Genomic DNA, 21140 nt, shown 5'->3' on the forward strand with positions numbered 1-21140 from the left:
ACTGCCTTAGTATTCTAAAAACTGTAGGGAGAAAATATCAACACAATACCTTGAGAAGGTTTATGGCGCCAAATACGGAACAGATACTTCCTTCTCCACCTATCGAGATGAAAGCTATTCCGTTCTGTATTCAAAGCTTCTCAATGTATTCTGAGTTCGATTCTTGCAATGGATTTTCGCGAGGTTCATTTCAAGAATCACCAGTCGTAAGGCTGGTGTAGGAACTCCAAGTATTCAAATTCTGCTTGTGTAATTAATGAACAAGTCAGTCAAAACAAACATCATTGAAATTTTGAAATTTATTTTGAAATTTTCATTCTGTGAGTCCTTATACTCACGCGTTGTTAGTTCTTTGATTGTGGGTAAATTCTTGATCTTTCCCCGACTGGCTTCTCAGCGTTAGTGGTAAATTAAATATTATGTTAGGTGCTAAAGAGATTCCTTACACGAATTATACGAACTCAAGCCTTAATGTTTCGTTTCTCAGTAAAAGTTCATAATGAGATTTATTATTGTGATTTTGAAAGTTTCAAATTATTTTAAATTTTCTTGGAGGCCAATTTAATTTTATTGTTTGTGAATGGACGTGCTTTTTGTTAATTATGAGAGAATTAAGTATACCAAGATTGAAAGTTTAAAAAGGGCAATAAATTCAGTTTAGTAATTTGTTTTAAGTAGAGACCGTTCTTAATAAGTTGTTGTAATATTAAGCCTAACTCGTTATTTTATTATTTTAAGTCGTGTTTCAATAAAGACAACACTAATGTGGGACACCCCTGAAGTATAGTACCCTGTATTCTAAGACCGCGAAGTCCCTTGTATTTTGATTGAATGATAAGAGCGTAAAGTACTAGGATATGCGTTATTGCTTTTGAAGTCCATGGCATCAAAGTTTTGTAATTTGAATAAAGCTCTTGTAAAATTTTAATTGCCAGTGTAAGGCTGTTTTATTACGGAAGAAATACGTGAACTGAATGTAGTAGAAAGATTAATCCTAACAATTCCGTTTGTGCTTAGCTATTGTTATTAATTAAGGAGACGTTTAAATAATTTATTAGTAGACATTATTAATCAATGAATCTTTTCTTATTCATTATGTTAGAAGTTCAATTATCTATAAATTTATCACTTTCCGGTCACGACAAATTCGACCGTAGTCATTGTGTTAATAATTTCATTTGTTCAGGACGTAAAACCGTGCTCTGTAGTATTGTTATTAATTTTGCTATTCCTTGCCGAGCGCTAATGCCTCTAGTTGTGTAATTATCTTGTAAATTTTAGCGAGCTATCTAATTTTGGAACGTGTCGTTGGGAGACACCCTGTCGGAAAATATCGAGACAGTGAACATACCTCTCCCTTGTTCCAAGAGTAATTCCTGGAGTATAGATTAGGTTAGGATGTGTCAATTCCCTTTCCTAAAAGGAGTACCAATTCCATCAAACGTGATAATTAACTATAATTATCAGCCCCAAAGCGTAAATTGGTCGTTTCAGAGAATTGCCGCTTGTTTCTATCGCTTGTATTAGCTGAGAATCGCGCAATCTCTGATGTTTATACTCCGTTGAATCGATCTTATTGTACCAATTCCATCAAACGTGATAATTAACTATAATTATCAGCCCCAAAGCGTAAATTGGTCGTTTCGGAGAATTGCCACTTGTTTCTATCGCTTGTATTAGCTGAGAATCGCGCAATCTCTGATGTTGATCCTCTGTTGTATCGACCTTATTGTATAATGGTGCGTCCGCGTAATTGTAAGGATGTTAAGCCGGATCTTTGAGAAGGCTTACCCCTTAAAGGTACGGGACCCTCCTATTACATCCCAGGTCGATATGGACCCCCTAGGTCCCGAAGCTGTTTATTATCGTTCTGTTTACTAACGAACGACCAGAGAATGTTTGGTTCTTTCGGAAGGAAGCCCAGTGTTTCGTTCGAAAGACACCCTATGGTGTTAAAGTTTTAATTATGTGCTTTTCGAGATGGTAATGATAAGTACGGAAGCTAATGTTGTATTTAAATGGTCATAAATGTTCTTGCTCGCGAGTGCCTAATCTAATCAAAGGTGCGTTTGTGTAGACCTAATCCTTTTGAGCACTCTTGCTCCCTCATGAGTCCAAGCACGAGTCCTTAAGAAAATCTAAGGTTGTCCGAAGAGATAATTAAATTCACTTGTCCGATGTATCAAGTATTGTTATGTTTCCTAGCTTCCGAGTAAATTAGTGATGTTATAATATCATGAGTAAAAGAAATGCTTTTGCAAGTCCAGGAATCGAGTTATTTTCTAGAATAAAATTCTTATCGGGCCTAAATGTCAGATACAGCCGCCCTGTTTAGTAAATAAGTGCATTATTGATCATTTTGTAACTGCATATAAACTCTTTCTTGTCTCCTATTTGAAATGATAAATCGTTCTTTTGTGCATCTAGATATCCCAAAAGGTCTCTAAAATGTAAATACGCGGTTAAATTCCTCAAAGTTAAAGTTATGAATAAATGCGAAGTAAATGTAAGTCCCAGAGTCATATGAGTTAATATTAGAAGATAGGCTAAAAGTAATCCTTATTATACCTCTCTTGCCTCCTGCCGTCCGAGTGCCAACTTAATTTATATCTAAGAGTCGACATCATGTCTCCTGTAAGGAATTCTCGTTGAATTGTATTAATTGTTCTTAAATGTATTTAAGTAATTATAGTCTATTCCCGTTCGATTGTATTTCTATAAGGTTGTGGCACATTCTATTTTTATCATTTGGATATATTGATTATTGTATTTACTAGGAATAGACATGTTAAGCTGTAATTCTAATAATATTCTAACGTGAATATACATTATAATAACTATAATAATGGCATTTGATATATTATGCGTTATAATGCATATGATAATTGTATTTTGATATCTATTATATGTTATAATTAATATAAATTTTTGGTGAATATCCAGGTTGAAATTAAGATCTACCAATTGAATGATATCAATATTTCACTGTAAAAGGTAGTTGTTATCATAGTAAGGCAACAAGATACTTGCCTGAAGTTATATTTCAATTCATTGTTAATTTCTAAACGTCAGTACTTCAATTATATTGGTTCCTTTGTTAATAAAATGACGTAAAAGCGAAGTACCTCTGTGCGAATAGTACAATTAAATATATGTTGATTTAAAATTCTATATTGTAACTCTACCTCTCTTATCGATTAATTATTTGTAGTAGATCATTCTATAAATTAAGATGATTTATTTGATTAAGTTTGTTAAGCGTCTGTTCAACTGCGCTGATTAATTATTTGTGGTAGTTCATCCTATAAATTGAGATGATTTACTTGATTAATTTTGTTAAGCGTCTGTTCAACTGCGTGACAATAGTCACTAAACAATAATATTGAACCACGCATTAATTGGCATATTGTTAAATGAGAATGTTGAAAGTTTAGACAATAAGTGATCTTGTATATTGGTCGTTTGCGTCATATTGTAATTTAGGTATTTTTAGACGTAACTGTAAAAATTGCCATTTAGTTTATGAACACCCTGTATTGAGCCGTGTTCCCTATAAATGCTATTTAGAAAGGGTTCATTTCGAAACATTCATACGCTGTTCCGTACTGAATTCTAATTGTTTAAAAGGATGAATGTTCTAAAGTGTTAAAAACAAAACTATACATATCTATATGTGCTAATTTATCCCTTTCGCGCTAAAAGAATTCAGCCCTCCTTTCATTCGAAAGCTTGTATGAAAACATAGAAATTCTTCTTTTGGCCGTTCTCTGTTTAAAGAAAAACCAGACCCTTACCAGACAGGGCTGTAGTATAATTTCTTTTTCTTCACACCACCCTGACCTCAGCGTGGAGTGTAGTAGCAAAAAAAAAAAGAAAACATCTGAGCGTCAATTCCCAACTACCCTCCGGTAGTGGATAACCTTCGACCTCAGGGAGTCCCAGTAACCCAATTTTGTTAAAGACTAGAACATAAAAACAAGCCCCCTTTCTTATCGTATAATTAATGGTTTGTTTTGAGAATTTTGGAATCTGTGATAATGTGTAAATTTTTAATTAATGTATCCAAAAACAAAACGTAGAGAAAAAGAAAATTTACATATACTAATAATGAAAAAAAAATTTTTTTGATGAATTAAATACTTCATTAACTAATGTAGTTATATTCTGTATACGGTAGTCTTGCGATTCTGTGTAGTGTTTATAATCTCTAGAATTTTTAAGTAGTTGATTCTTGTACTTTTTAATAATATAGAAGTCACTCAAATCTTTTGTTAACTCAGTAATTCTATATGTATACGTAGTGAAACTTCATTCAGGAAACGTGCAGTTCCTTGAATGTCTAGATAGGTTAAGAATACAACTATCGAATGATTGTAGATTAGTAAAAAAAAAAATGCGTGTAAATATTTATTATCTATATATATATACTTCATTTGTGGTTATAATTGATTTGTATATCATAATTGCATGTTCCTTGGGTTTCATAATATCTGATTATATTAATTTAGTATGGGTCATCCATTTTCTTTACATACATGTATATCATTTGTATATATAGGAACTCGTATCATAATAATAACTATAAAAACTGTGTAAAAAAAAATAAACTATTTTTACATGTGTATTGTACATAATTGAGGTCTTTTGTGTTATCCCTCGCTATAGTGTTCTAATAGGTATAATGTAGTTATATGAAATCATGTAGTATTGGCTTTGTTAATCTTTGTGTACCTTTATAGACAAAGCTTAGTTTGTAAATATGTAGGAACAAATCGTACCAACTAGGGAATTCTTTGTATTCAACGTATATAACCATTTGTAGAGCCATGTAGTAACTTCTCAAATTCATGTAGTAACCATGTGATTCACTCACAATCGAGATTTTATATCTAAATAATTGTCGTAGGTAGTAAGTGTATATTATAATCGTACCCGATATTACTCTTGTAAAATTGCTATATTTGTACTATATTATTGTAGTCAATTTAATATATATAGTTGTCAATTGAGGTAGTCAGTAATAATTTAAATTTTACTGTGTATGTGTTTTGTAATTGATGGGTCCAACTACATATATATCTATATATAGTTAATTTTTTGTTGATATTGATAATATGTGTATCGTCAGTGTGATGAGTTCACCCTGACCTTTTATACATCTTTTACCTAGTATAAATTTGTATATATAGTTTAGCTTAGACAAGTGTTTTAAAAGTTATTCCTATCATCATATCTATCTATGTATTAGTTACGTAAGTGTTTTACTCGAAGTTGTAATCATGATCCTAATCTTATGTAATCTTGTATTTAGCAGTGTTGCAAACCCCTTTCAACCATTTCTTACTATTTTTACCTTACTGATTTTTTCAAGGTAGTGTTGCCAACCCTGCATATAGTTTAATAGTAGTTAACAGTGTTTCCAACTCAAAAAATTTTTTTTCTTCTTCTATTCCAATCCAGATATGACTCTCTAACGAAATTTTGTTAACTTCACTCCAACATTAAGTACAAAATTTCTTTCCCAAGGGGCGTCGAATGTCGTGGCTAAAATTTCGACCAAACTTTTTGCGGTGTTTTTGCAAACACCCTGTACTCCACGACAAGGTTCTCCCTTGTATAACCTACAAGAATTTGTTCAAATCAATTGTTATGTGAATATCACCCAGATTTATTCTCAAACTTCTTCACTTACGAATCCAGTGGAACAACTTTATTTCTTAAAAACTCTTGTAAGCCGAGAGGTATTCAGAGCCGTCTGTCGCATCTCCGCTCCAGACACCCTCCCCAATTCTAGCGACCAACTACGAGACGATAAGGTTATTTTTTTTTCTCTCTCTCTCTTTCTTTTTCCCCTTTTGAAACAACTTTGTTTTATGGTGAATCATCAGTCTGATATTAATATTACCAAACCCTCTTAGAATCTTAGCTCTGATATGACTCCATATTCTATATTTAGCGCTGACTTCATACTTTCGCAGCTGCTAGACTGACCTATGAACCGATCACTCGTAAGAGACTTGTGTCACCCTTTTCTTGTACAATGTTGTGTAATTTTAACTGGTTTTAGTTGGAACCCATGTCTGTATTTTTCTTTTGTGCAGGTGTGTGCGTTTTGGAAACTCAATAGATATCAGAATGTCGCGCGCCTATCATAAGTAGTATGAGATCACCTCTAGCCAATCAGAATTCACCAAGTGTTCTGAACCATTACATCATTTACATCCAACCAGATTCTAAAGAATTCTTTCTAAACGATTGCACAATCTGGTGTAACATTGAGTCATCCAAGCTTGGCAGATAAAACCTCGGGGATGATCTCTCGTAGAGTCAATTACCACCAAACAGTCGAAGAGCACATAGTCCGTGCTTCCTCTTCCCCTCGTGGGGGAGGACCGTCGTCCTCTGCACCCCTTGCAGAGTGACGTTAAAAATCTCTAAGTGGTAATGTAGTATATTTTACCTAGTGCCGTATAGTGAAATTCATGTCTAGTGAAGTTATAAAACACCGAACAGTGATGTGCCTAATATCCGGCGTGACGACTATTTCCACGCCAACTTTTTTTTTTGGAATTGATATTGTGTCTTGTGAGTAAGTACTGTTTCTTTACTAGCTCTCCCCGAGAGCCATCGTACCCTTACTCAATACTTGAATTCTTCAGTAGACTAAATTAAATACTTCGCCCTAATTTCGTGGAATTGTTTCCTGGACGCCACACCGATATTTATTTAAAATCATGTATCTGTAGGAACCTAAGAATTAATCTTACTTAATGAACTTTAACGTGATCCTCTTTAATGTCTGCTATTATGGTCTGTAAGTAAACTGAACTCTCTGATAATAAATCTATCGCAACACACTAGAAGCTCTTTCTTATTATTCTTACTATAACAGACCAACAAAATCCCAACCTCTCTTAGCTACAGAGAGACGCTTCCGCTAAGAACACACACTGCGATTAAGTGGTAAGTTGCTTTATGGTGAATCGTCGTGAGAGTGAATCTACAAGTAGTTTCGATTATACTTCTGTCAGTTTCTGGGGACTCCCGTTTCCCCTTCAAGGGACTACCATTGGGTCCGGTTCATCAAGCTCCCGTCCCGCCTGAGACTACTGTTGCTGACCTCTTCGATGCATCCACGTACAGGTAAGAACTACCATCTTTTCAGCCAATCCGCTCGGGCTATCAACTACCGCTACTAGTTTGCCAACTCCAAGAGATTAATGTAGTGAAGGAGTTAATTGCGTCATCTGTGATTAAAATGTGTAATTTGATTTGCAGTAGTGTTGTGTGTCGCCAGTGCACAGTGTAAGAGGGCTTTGGTAGGAAAGTGCCTCTTAGTGTTAATCATGTGTTCATTAATCGTTTGTTCATCTCAACGAACCGACTTCCCATCCTTGCGACTTTTCAATATGTTCTTTGTAATGTAGTAATTCATTTAACCAAGGGGAGTCGCTTCCTCAATCGGCTTAATATTTAATATATAAATGAATATTCTTAAGCCCTAGTAAATTACTTGATTGAATTAAAATGTTCTTTGGTTCTAATCGTTTGGTCGTTCAACTAATCTAACTGATGTAACTGCCCATTTGCTTGAACCCTGTCAATACTAACGAGGCGCACTTTTACTTTGTTGTGTAGTCCGCCCCCTCGTGATGTCATCATTTATATCGGGATGTGTTTGACCTCCCTCTCTCTTTTGATTTACAAACCTAGAAGTGTTTCTATTAGTCATTTGTGTGGCCATACCTAAATTCTAGATATTATGATGTGTTTCTTTAACTCTTAATGTATTTGAGTAGACATCACGGCGGACTGTTTAATACTAAATATCTTTCTGTAAAATTGCAATCTAACCCCTGCCGGGTTAATGAGTTACTGCGCCTCCCCCTCTCTGTTTGATGTACTAATCTGTAAGTGATTCTATTAGCCACTTGTGTGGCCAGACTTTAATTATAGATATTCTTCTATGTATTTCATTAACTATTAAGATGTCTAAGTGAACATCTCGACGGACAGTTAAGTACTAAGTATCTCTCGGTGATATTGTAATATAACCTCTGTCGGGTTATTGATTTATTATGCCACTCTTGGCTTGAACGACCCCTTCTCGTGCTGAGACCGTCGTCTCAGACTTAATATCATAAATCACACCGCTCCCTGTCCAGACCACTGCTTTCGGTGTGATCAGAGAACTATTATTTATTCGTATTAGTTGAGTTTATTACTTTGACACTGTCTCAAGAACCTCGTAATATTTTGTAATATTGAGGAAGCGACTGCTTGACGAGCTTTTGCCTTTCACGCAAGGACAGGTGTAACTTTATCAAGATCAGATTGTTATTAGAAAAATCCTACCGGTGGTTTCGCTTGAACCCGAACCCCTGACGGGTTCGTGCGGCGCTACAGTCCTGAAGTTACCAGAAATTTTCAGCATTACGAGAAGTCTACGAAGAGTGTGGTATAACAACATTTAAACCATATTTAACATTATAATATATTGTATAATTATTTACGTATCTTTAAACTTTGATAAATGCTGCTCATTATGTTCGTGCAATCTCTTTATCAATGTATAGCTTTTATACTATGAATCGTGTAACATTATAACAGTGCGTGAGATCTAAAGCTTGGGTGAACTAGCGTTACCCACGAGACTCTTGATATTTCTCGTCTAGTCTCGAATTTAAGAAAGAGTTTCTCCTATCGACTCTTGTTTCGTTTTTCAGACGATTCGAGAATTTTCTTGTCCCATGAGCAACACTAAACCAGGTGGTTTTATAGTTCGGACATCAAATAGTTCGAATTCCTTTGGGTTGATTTGTTCCGTGATTGCCTTGCAGGCTCCTAGACAGAATACTAAGATAGAGGCCGAGATCATTTCAGAGCGACCGACTTGGGTTTACTTTACATTCATGCATACTATACATACCAATAAATAACAGAAAGTTTGTGGTGGGTTTAGTGTTGTAAAGGCCTGGATAAAAAGGAAATTTTGAGTAAAAAAAACAGTTTTTTACCGGTTTTTTCCCGAGCTTGGAATAAAACGGAAAAATAGGGAAAAATTGAAATTTTCGAATATTTTACTACGTTATGCTTTTAAAATGAAAACTATCATATATTTACTAGTTTACAGCCAAGATCAGTGAATAGTTATATTTCTTGTATTAGAATAGTGAAATTTTGTGGCAACAAATATATTTGCACCACCCCTTTAAAGTAAGCACCGTGATAGAATGGAGTTATGGCTACAAAATACACTGAAATATAACACAGGCCTACAGAAAAAAAAAATTTCTTGGTGCCTAAAATTTTAGAACTGATTTTAACTATGTGTGGGGCGCTGAATCCAATAATGTAAGCAGTTTTTTTCTATCAGCTCTACTTTGGTAGATATAGGCTACTGTACCAGTAGTGTTATTTACGTTACAATGTATGTGGAAGAAATATTACAATCCAAAATAAATATGTAAATTATAAATGATGTAACCACTATTTCTGCATGCTTCTTGCAATAGTATACAAAATAAGCAAAAGAAATACAAATATTCTCGTAATAACAAGTTTGAATATGATCTTATAAACTCTGCAACTCAAATAAATCCTACTGTGCTCTATAGAGATTTCTATTTGGAAGAACGGTGCTCTTTTCTCATTAGTGCTGCTATCTGTCGGTACTAAACGGAAACTCGTCATATAGTAGTTCCAGGAACGTCCACTAGATTGCATTGGTATTCTACTTGGCTAGTGAATCGTAATTGTTGTCTTGCAGGTGGAGTGACATGTTGGAACATGTGAGTTTTGTTCTGAAATCATAACTTGTATCGCGTATACTAAGGCTTTATATTTAACATCCGTGTTAGTGGCCTGAACATAAAATGAGTTCAAGTCGAAGAAGTTGTGTTAACCATCCTGATGTGTTTTGCTACATATGTGGTGAGTACACATTTAAAGACAATAGAAAACATATCAGTGACTTTGTAAAAAAAAGCATATCATGCATATTTTGGTGTACGCCTAGGGGACCAAGATAAAACGTGGGCTCCACATATTGTGTGTAAAATGTGTACTGAACACTTGCGACAGTGGACAACTGGAAAAAGAAAAAGTCTTAAGTTTGGTGTTCCAATGGTTTGGAGGGAACCCACAAACCATGTTGATGACTGTTATTTCTGCCTGGTAAATGTTACGGGTATGAATAGAAATAACCGGAACAAGTGGACATATCCTGATCTGCCTTCAGCAAGACGTCCAGTTGTTCATTCCGATGAAATACCAATCCCAACGTTTCACCACTTGCCAGAGCTTTGTGAGACTGAAAACGAACGTAGTGAACATTCTTGTGACATGGATGATGGAAGTGACAGTGATTATGAGGGAATGTCAACAATTCCTCAACAGTTTAATCAAGATGAGCTAAATGATCTAGTTAGGGACCTTAATCTTTCAAAAGAATCGTCTGAATTACTTGCTTCCAGATTGAAGGAGAAAAACGTACTAGAACAAGGAACTAAAATCACATTCTACCGAACAAGGGAAAAGGAGTTTTTACCATTTTTCACTGAAGACACAAATCTCGTATTCTGTCACGATGTTAGAGGTCTCCTAGAACACATGGGTCTTCCATAATACAATCCAGATGATTGGCGCCTGTTTATTGATAGCTCCAAGCGAAGTTTAAAATGCGTCCTTCTACACAATTGCAATAAATATGGCTCAATTCCAATCTCTCATTCAACACGACTGAAAGAAGAATATGAAGCAATTGCTTTGGTTATGGAAAAAATTAAATATCAGGACCATCAGTGGGTGATTTGTGTGGATTTAAAGATGGTGAACTTTCTTCTTGGACAGCAAAGTGGCTACACAAAATATCCTTGTTTTCTATGTCTGTGGGATAGCAGAGACAAAGCAAACCATTGGTCAAAAAAAGAGTGGCCGCAGAGAGACGACATGGTTGTTGGTAAGAAAAATATTATTAACATGCCTATTGTTGAGTGTGACAAAATCATTTTGCCACCTCTACATCTCAAGCTCGGTTTGATGAAGCAGTTTGTAAAGGCGCTAAATAAGGACGGGCCGTGCTTTGCTTACATGGGAAACAAGCTACCTCAGATCAGCACAGAAAAATTAAAAGCTGGAATATTTGATGGTCCCCAAATAAGACAACTCATGAAAGATCCGGCTTTCGTGGAGTCCATGAATGAGACTGAACGTAGAGCTTGGACCTCATTTGTAGAAGTTATCAAGAATTTCCTTGGCAATAATAAAGCTGATAACTAAGTTGAGCTAGTGAACCAGATGCTTAATGCATTCCAAAAACTTGGATGTAATATGAGTATCAAAATTCATTACCTGCACAGCCATTTGGACCGTTTCCCAGACAACGTAGGCAGTCTGAGTGAAGAACAAGGTGAAAGATTTCACCAAGATATTAAAACAATGGAGGACCGCTACCAAGGAAGATGGGATGCCCATATGATGGCAGATTACTGCTGGAACCTAAAAAGAGACTGTGCAAAGAAACATTCAAGGATGTCACGAAAACGAAGCTTCCGAAGTGTTGAATAGATCGTTTTGAACAAATTATTTGATTTTTTATTCATAAAAAGTATTATAAAATGTAGTTACAGAGTTATTATGTACTTGATGTTTGTGTTTATATGGTTTTCATTATTTTCAAAGTGTTCCAAATAACAGATTTAAATGTCATAGTTTTCTTTTCACTTACAGTAAAACAGCACCTATGCAATTTTCAACGTTGTAGCAGGTCAGTCTTGCAATTCCTATATCTCAAAAACTAAAGCTGTTAGGGGAAAACTAACGCCATATTTGGATTCAGCGTCCCAATTCTACTTCAAATCAGCTAAGAAACACCCGGCACCAAAACCACTGTAAGCCAGTGTAATCCTAGTTAGATTATTTAATATAGACGTGTTTAAATTATCTTAAGTAATATTATAAACTTACCGTTTTACGGCTGGGAAGTGTCAAATAACAGGGCCAGAATACTTAGTTATATCCACTATGTTAAAATCAAAAATATATTTTATGGAGATACGTATCTTCCTTGTGCTGTGGAAAATTTCCGGAAATTTTGAATCCATTACAAAAAAAAAAATCTTTTGTTCGCAAATATGGGCAAAACACGGAAAATATAACTTAAAAAATTATTTCTTTGCCTGATGCTAATCTTATTTGCTGTAACGTGTCTCCAGAATGTACACCTAGGTACAATGTATTTCGCTAGCAGGAAAAATATTTAAAGCAACAGCTTTTAATTTTACTTTTTAGTTTTCTGATTTCTGATAAAAATCCCTCTTTATATTTGTATATTTTTCGAACACCTCAAAAAGAGAGATGATCTTATTTACATATACACACATACGCCGTACAAGTGCGTAAATTTGAGCAGCGACAAATATATTAAAGAATGTAACATATGAAACTTTCGTTCGTTATTATTAAAGACTAGCAGAATACCGTTCTTCGCAAAGGGAGAATAAGTTTAATTTTGGATATAAGGGACACCAAAACTGTCACCAATGAACTTAGGGACCCCAAAAACTATGAATTCAACACTAGTATCGGTCATTTTCAATTACTTTCAAATGTCACCCTCCCTATTTACTAGTACTACTAGTACTGGGGCTGAATTTGGATTTAAACAGCTTCGAAAGTGTTAATATTCATCTCAGAACCTCCAAAATCATGGATTCGAGACTAATATTGAGCACCTTTTCCCGTCTCCAAGTTACAAAGATGAATTTTGATTTAAACGGCATCGGAAGTGTTACTGTTCATTTCAGCGATCCTAAAAACTATTGATTCGACACTAATATCGGTCATTTTCGATCATGTTTATATACCTCCTCTCCCTTCTAATTACGGGGATGAATTTGGATTTAAGTGCCATCGGAAATGTCACTGCTCATCTTAGCGACCACGAAAACCATAGATTTGACACTAATATTGGTCACTTTGTTATTTTTATATATCTCTTCCTACCCAAGTTGCGGGCCTGAATTTGGATTTAAATGGCATCGGAAGTGTTACTGTTCATCAAAGCAACCCCAAAAATTATGGATTCGACACTAATATCGGTCATTTTCTATCATTTGTATATATAACTCCCCTCTTCCCCACCCCCAGGTCACGGCGCTGAATTTGGATTTAAACGGCATTAGAAGTGTTACAACTTATCTCAGCGACCCCGAAAACTATGGATTCGACACTAGTATCAGTCGTTTTCGATCATTTTTATATAATCATCCCCTTCCCCCTCCCTAAAGTTTTGGCGTTGAATTTGGATTTAAACTGCATCGGAAATGTCACTGTTCATCTCAGGGGTCCTGAAAACTATGGATTCACACTAATATCGATCATTTTGCATAATTTTTATATAGTCTACCTCCCCCTCCCCCAATTTGCGGGGAAAAATTTGGATTTAAATGGCATCGAAAGTGTTACTGTTCATCTCAGCGTGCCCGAAAACTATGGATTCGATACTGATATCGGCTATTTTCCATCTTTTTATTTACCTCCTCTTCCCATTCCCCCAAGTTGCAGAGCTAAATTTGAATTTAAGCTTCATCGGAAATCTCACTGTTCATCTCAATAACCCCGAAAACTATGGATTCGACACCAAGATCGGTAATTTTCAATATATATCTGCACTTCCTTCCTCCTTGTTGTACCCTCAAAGTGAAATGCTAAAATCAATTTTTATTGAAATCAGTCTGGTGGTTCAAGAGTTTTTAAATTACAAATATATTCACTTTCATTTATATATATATATATATATATATATATATATATATATATATATATATATATATATAGATAGATAGATAGATAGATAGATAGATAGATAGATAGATAGATAGATAGATAGATATAGATACTTCGTCGCACTAGAAAACATGTATTTGTTTACTTACAAAATTTTGTACATAAAGTTTATAATAAATTCTGTATTTGATAATTAAATTATAGTAATTATGGGCGGTATTCAGAGAGAATTCGTTAATCGAAGTTTAGTCACAGACTAGTTAGTATATATACTAAATCTTTACTAAGGAAAGTGCACTTTTTGGTATTCATAGTCTACTTTGAGTACAACAGTACAACTAAAATGATGATTTGGGTATGATTAACTTATAGAACCCCAATATATCGGTGAGTAAAATAAATGTGGCAACTACGGAAAAGTAGATAAGCGCATGCGTAGTCTGTAAAAATGAAAATACATGAATTACAAAATACGAAATGTTGTGACGCACGCTAAACCGTGAATAACAGATTAGTCTCTGCTCTAGATTAATTAGTTACACGTGATTAACTTCGTCCAATACTACGTCCTAATCAGAGTCTCTGAATACAATTTTGATAACCATTAGTTAGTCAACCTCGTAGTATGGTGTTAATCAGACTTCAAAACGACTCTGCATAAGGCCCTATATGTCTAAGTGCATGAGTAATAGTGAAATTTACCTGCTGCTCTTTCTTTTAAGAAATAATTTGGTTAAAATTAACAAAATTTCACCAGATCAAAGAGCACATTAATGACACAGTTTCATTCAAGAGCCCTATTTGTTGCAACAGAAACGCTTCATGATGGTAGATGTAAAAGTTCTGTAATTAATGCACATCCAGGTGTAAACGACTAAAAGGCACATAAAGGAAATGAGTGCAGACTATTAATTTTCAAGAATAATTACAACAATTTTATTTTCTTTTTTTAAAATATTCGCTATATTTTAATTTCTCAACTTACATTTTTCACGCATTCGAAAAAAAGGGTCCCATTACTAGTAAAACTAACCTAATACAAAGATTTTTGTTATTTTTCCCAATTTTTCCAAATTTTCCGGAAAGAAACCGGGAAAACTGTTTTTTACCAGCAAGTTCAAAATTTCCGGAAATTTTACAACACTAGGCGGGTTGAAGATGGTCACTGCAAAGGGCTGAGCTCCGTGCCCACCTTCTAGCTAAGGGTCTGAGTCCATACATATAGTACAACATGTACTCGGGACGTCTTTTGGACGTAACACACGACTCACATCTGTCCCGGAACATTCAGACTCACAGTAAAAGCTTTAAGGATAATAGAAATATCTATGGGATTTCCCTTGGATTTCTTTGGGATATACCTGTCTCACTAAGAATAATGGAAATATCTAGGTGATTTCCCTGCGATTTCAATGACATATATCTGCCACAATAGAAACTTTAAGGATAATGAAAATATTCACAGGATTTAGCTTGGATTTCAATGGGATGTGTCTGTCACAGTAGAAACTTTAAGGATAATGGAAATATTAACGGCGTTTCCCTTGGACTTCCTTGGGATATACCTGTCTCACTAAGAATAATGGAAATATCTAAGAGATTTCCCTTCAATTTCAATGGGATATATCTGTCACAATAGAAATTTTAAAATTAATGGAAATATCCGCGTAATTTCCCTTGGATTTCGATGGGATGTGCATGTCACAGTACAATCTTTAAGTATAATGGAAATATCAACGGGATTTCCCTTGGATTTCAATGGAGTATCCTTGTCACAGTAGAAAATTTAAGTATAATGTAAATATCCCCAGGATTTTCTTTGGATTTCGATGGGATGGGTGTCACAATAGAAATTTTAAGGATAACGGAAATATCCATGTGATTTCCCTTGGATTTCATTGGGATTTGTCTGTCACAGGAGAAATTTTAAGGATAATAGAAACATCTATGGAATTTCCCTTGCAATTCAATGGGATGTTCCTGTCACAGAAGAAACTTTAATTATAATGGAAATATCCATGACGTTTCCCTTCGATTTTGTTGAGATGTGTCAGCCATAGGATAACATTTGTCTGTGATTATCCTGTAAAACCAACAGAAATATCTCACAGGGATCCTGTAGGAAATCTGGTGCACGGAATTCTCACTTACCAAAAGTGGGACAAACAATGAACATGCCGATAACCCGAGACATAACCTTTGACGTTCGCCCCTTTGCGTAGAATGTTCCCACAGAAATAGGGATTGCAAAATTTTGGAATCTTTTTCAGAAAGGAATCAAATAGTGGATGTTGATGTGCAAACAAAAAAGTCTTACCTTCTGTTTATATTTTACCATTTTGTAGCTCTTCGACCTTCTGTTTACGGAGATTAAATTTTTCTGTACGTCGGAGATAAACCATGATCAGTAGCTGTGGAAAGCCAATACTGCTACCGTCTTAATCGAATTTAATATCTAAATGTTTTGGTGAAGTTACAGAATCCATTCCATTATTGATATTATAACATAAGGTCCGCAGTTTGTACATTTATATAACTAAGGCTAATGATTTATCAAAATTTATTTACACACTGCATCATGATATTATATTTTATTGTCGTACGAAACAAGTTAAACATTTATGCTCTTTAAAAATTGTACATATAGATTTCACGAGATGGATCCTCTGTTATTATAGCTCTTCGACCATTTTGTAGCTCTTCGACCTTCTGTTTACGGAGATTAAATTTTTCTGTACGTCGGAGATAAACCATGATCAGTAGCTGTGGAAAGCCAATACTGCTACCGTCTTAATCGAATTTAATATCTAAATGTTTTGGTGAAGTTACAGAATCCATTCCATTATTGATATTATAACATAAGGTCCGCAGTTTGTACATTTATATAACTAAGGCTAATGATTTATCAAAATTTATTTACACACTGCATCATGATATTATATTTTATTGTCGTACGAAACAAGTTAAACATTTATGCTCTTTAAAAATTGTACATATAGATTTCACGAGATGGATCCTCTGTTATTATAGCTCTTCGACCATTTTGTAGCTCTTCGACCTTCTGTTTACGGAGATTAAATTTTTCTGTACGTCGGAGATAAACCATGATCAGTAGCTGTGGAAAGCCAATACTGCTACCGTCTTAATCGAATTTAATATCTAAATGTTTTGGTGAAGTTACAGAATCCATTCCATTATTGATATTATAACATAAGGTCCGCAGTTTGTACATTTATATAACTAAGGCTAATGATTTATCAAAATTTATTTACACACTGCATCATGATATTATATTTTATTGTCGTACGAAACAAGTTAAACATTTATGCTCTTTAAAAATTGTACATATAGATTTCACGAGATGGATCCTCTGTTATTATATTATTTTTTTCGTTGCTATGATAACTAAACTCACGTCGTCGAATCACTATCATTGCATAACAACAGAAAATAAATTACTTCTATTTCCCTTTTTATATTCTTCTTCTTCCTTTCTTGAACAGCTTGTGCATAATTTAAAAGTACATTTTGCCCATAAATACAAATAAAGATATAATAAAGATGTTAAAAATACAAGTATCGTTGTAATATTAGCGGAAATATCGCATACAATTTCCGAAATAAAATAATTTAGAAAATGTTATTTTATGTAACAATTTTGATCCAATTTAAATAACAATATTTTTTTTAAATATATATAAATGATGGAATATTTCGACTTTGCGAGACGGTTTCTAACCACTGAACTACAAGTTGAATGGTACCGGGCTTTAAATAGGATTCTCGTTTTAACCGAGACGGTCTCATTTTCACATCATCTCTCCATGCAAAAGTTGTTCAAAACTCCGCGTAGTTTCGACTATACTGTAAATATTCATAGGATGTTCCGGTTCTTAGTGTAAATGTTCATAGATGTCCGGTTCTTCCGTCTGAAAAATCTCACAGTTCTAATCTTAATACTAGCGTTGTCCATCTCACACAAATATTTTAAAGAAAAATTGACTCTCAATGTAAATATTCAAAATGCTGTGAATCATAGCTGATGAAATTGCTCTTCTCAAGGGTATGGATCTCAGAAAGAAATCCATGACACGTAATAAATAAGTATCACCCTTTTACTAGTTCTTGATTAACATTAGAAATTAGAGTTCTGTTAGGTTCGCACGTATTTTAATTTGTCGGTCTTTGATGATGCAGTGACTCAGGCGGACCAACTACTGCTACTCATTATATACAGGGTGTGCGCAATTAGTAAATAAATATACATTGTGTTTGCCTTTAAATTCTAGCCTAAAATTATATGCTTCATGACCATGTTCCCATTTAAAAACCTTGATCACCATCACAATCTGGCTTCCCCCTCGATCTACTATGTTACTACATGGTTGTTGTTCACTATTTTCCACGAACACGGATTTTACATGGGGTGGTAAGGGACTCATGGCCCACCCTGTATATTTCTGGACTTTCGGCGTGTATGGCCATTTTGGTCCATCACGTAGGAGGGTTGATGCCCCTCCGCGATCACACTACGCAGGGGAAATGATCAATGGGTACGGAAGAAAGCGACTTGAGATCTTTTATGTTAGGTACCATCCCGACGTTTGCCTGATGTGAATGATTAAAAAACAGGAAAATCTAACTTAAGATGGCTGGTCTGAAAAAGCTGTTCCCACCGAATGTTCCCATCGAGAATCGAACCCGAGACTGTTCTCACAAAAAGTGAGAGCATTAGTGACTACACTAAGCGGACTACTACAGGGTGTTCATAATTCACATAACAAATCTTTGAGAAATGAATCATGATGATAAAAACATGAAAAAATTGTCTTTGCCCAACATGGGTACACAAATGCGTCATTTAGGAGCTATGGCGTCGATAATCGTAAGTACGGTGCAAAACCATACCAGGCGAAGTGGGGGGGGGGAGAGAAGAATGTAAAAATCTCCTCATCAGTTGACAGGAAACATGATTACTAAATCTTTTGTTTCTATTTTGTTTACGAAGTTGCCAGGTTATAATTTCTTCTAATTGTTTTCAGTGTCTTTCCATGCCACTAGTTCATCCGTTGATTACACATGAATTACTGTAATTAATTCGCAAATTTTTAAATATATATATATGCCATTTTATTCACCTCTGGTAAACTATTACTGGGTAAATTTATTCCAAAAATATGACGTGGGGGGAATTCTCTCTCAACGTTTGAAGATTTCTCGCTCTGGTCGTAACGATACAACTCCAGAAAGAAATGTGGGATAAAGGAGGGTTAAAAGAATATATACTCATTATTTAAAGCCAAAATTCCATTAATGCGAAGTGGATATACGGTATATGGAATGCATGTTAATTATCAGTTTTTTTTTTTTTTTTTTTTAAAGAATATTTCATGAATCTTATTTTGTGCTTCGAGGTTAACTCTAAGACCAACCCTGTTTCACATCCACTGGTACCAAGGATGTTATAAAATAGAGAATCTGCCTATACAACAAAATAGTGAAGTCATACGTCACAGTATCGCGCGTCCACTCTGCCCGCTCCATTCACTAAGATCGCAATGTTTTGAGCCAACATTCCTGGCGGAAACGAGAGTATGCAGATGCTCGGTTGCTTTTGGTTTCATTGATTTCATAGTATGAAACTATATATGGGCAGGTCTTCTATTTTATAACATCCTTGACTGGTGCATTAAAGGAATTTAGGCTATCAGAAATTTTGTTTAGCCGACGTTCGTCCAACACTTCGTCCTCCACCTATCATTTCATCATTACAACCAGACGCGGGCTCAGAAATTTTTGTTGGGAGCGATCTAATACTACAAGCCATTGCGTCTATGTACTATTGAATGGGTATTATTAAGCACCTGAAAAGACGATAAGTAATTGTAAAATACTTCCACACATATTTTTAGAAAAAATGCGAGAACTAGATTGTTTTAATAAGAGAAAGATTACAGATGAAGTATAAGATCAAATTTTCATGCTACACCAATGCCTGTTAAACAAATATGGTTTTATTGAGAAAGTGTACAAATGTATGTTGAGTTAGGAAGTTTTGAGGGGATCCGGACCTCATGGGTCGCCCGTGGGTGAGCCCGTTTCAGCTAGAACTAGACTGTTTTTATAAGAGAAAGAGTACAGATGAAGTGTAAGATCAAATTTTCATGCTACATCAATCATTTCAATGGTAAACAAGTATAGTTTTATTGAGAAAGTGTACAAATGTATGTCGAGTTAGGAAGTTTTGAGGGAATCCGGACCTCATGGGTCGCCCGTGTATGAACCCGTTTCAGTTAGAACTAGACTGTTTTTATAAGAGAAAGAGTACAGATGAAGTGTAAGATCAAATTTTCATGCTACATCAATCATTTCCCTGTTAAACAAGTATAGTTTTATTGAGAAAGTGTACAAATGTATGTTGAGTTAGGAAGTTTTGAGGGGATCCGGACCTCATGGGTCGCCCGTGGGTGAGCCCGTTTCAGCTAGAACTAGACTGTTTTTATAAGAGAAAGAGTACAGATGAAGTGTAAGATCAAATTTTCATGCTACATCAATCATTTCAATGGTAAACAAGTATAGTTTTATTGAGAAAGTGTACAAATGTATGTCGAGTTAGGAAGTTTTGAGGGGATCCGGACCTCATGGGTCGCCCGTGTATGAACCCGTTTCAGTTAGAACTAGACTGTTTTTATAAGAGAAAGAGTACAGATGAAGTGTAAGATCAAATTTTCATGCTACATCAATCATTTCCCTGTTAAACAAGTATAATTTTATTGAGAAAGTGTACAAATGTATGTTGAGTTAGGAAGTTTTGAGGGGATCCGGACCTCATGGGTCACCCGTGTATGAACCCGTTTCAGTTAGAACTAGACTGTTTTTATAAGAGAAAGGGTACAGATGAAGTGTAAGATCAAATTTTCATGCTACATCAATCATTTCCCTGTTAAACAAGTATAGTTTTATTGAGAAAGTGTACAAATGTATGTTGAGTTAGGAAGTTTTGAGGAGATCCGGACCTCATGGGTCGCCCGTGGGTGAGCCCGTTTCAGTTAGAACTAGACTGTTTTTATAAGAGAAAGGGTACAGATGAAGTGTAAGATCAAAGTTTCATGCTACATCAATCATTTCCCTGTTAAACAAGTATAGTTTTATTGAGAAAGTGTACAAATGTATGTTGAGTTAGGAAGTTTTGAGGGGATCCGGACCTCATGGGTCGCCCGTGGGTGAGCTCGTTTCAGTTAGAACTAGACTGTTTTTATAAGAGAAAGGGTACAGATGAAGTGTAAGATCAAATTTTCATGCTACATCAATCATTTCCCTGTTAGACAAGTATAGTTTTATTGAGAAAGTGT

Source organism: Thermobia domestica, chromosome 12, assembly GCF_964235325.1.
Source record: "Thermobia domestica chromosome 12, izTheDome1.hap1.1, whole genome shotgun sequence".
NCBI classification, from domain to species: domain Eukaryota; kingdom Metazoa; phylum Arthropoda; class Insecta; order Zygentoma; family Lepismatidae; genus Thermobia; species Thermobia domestica.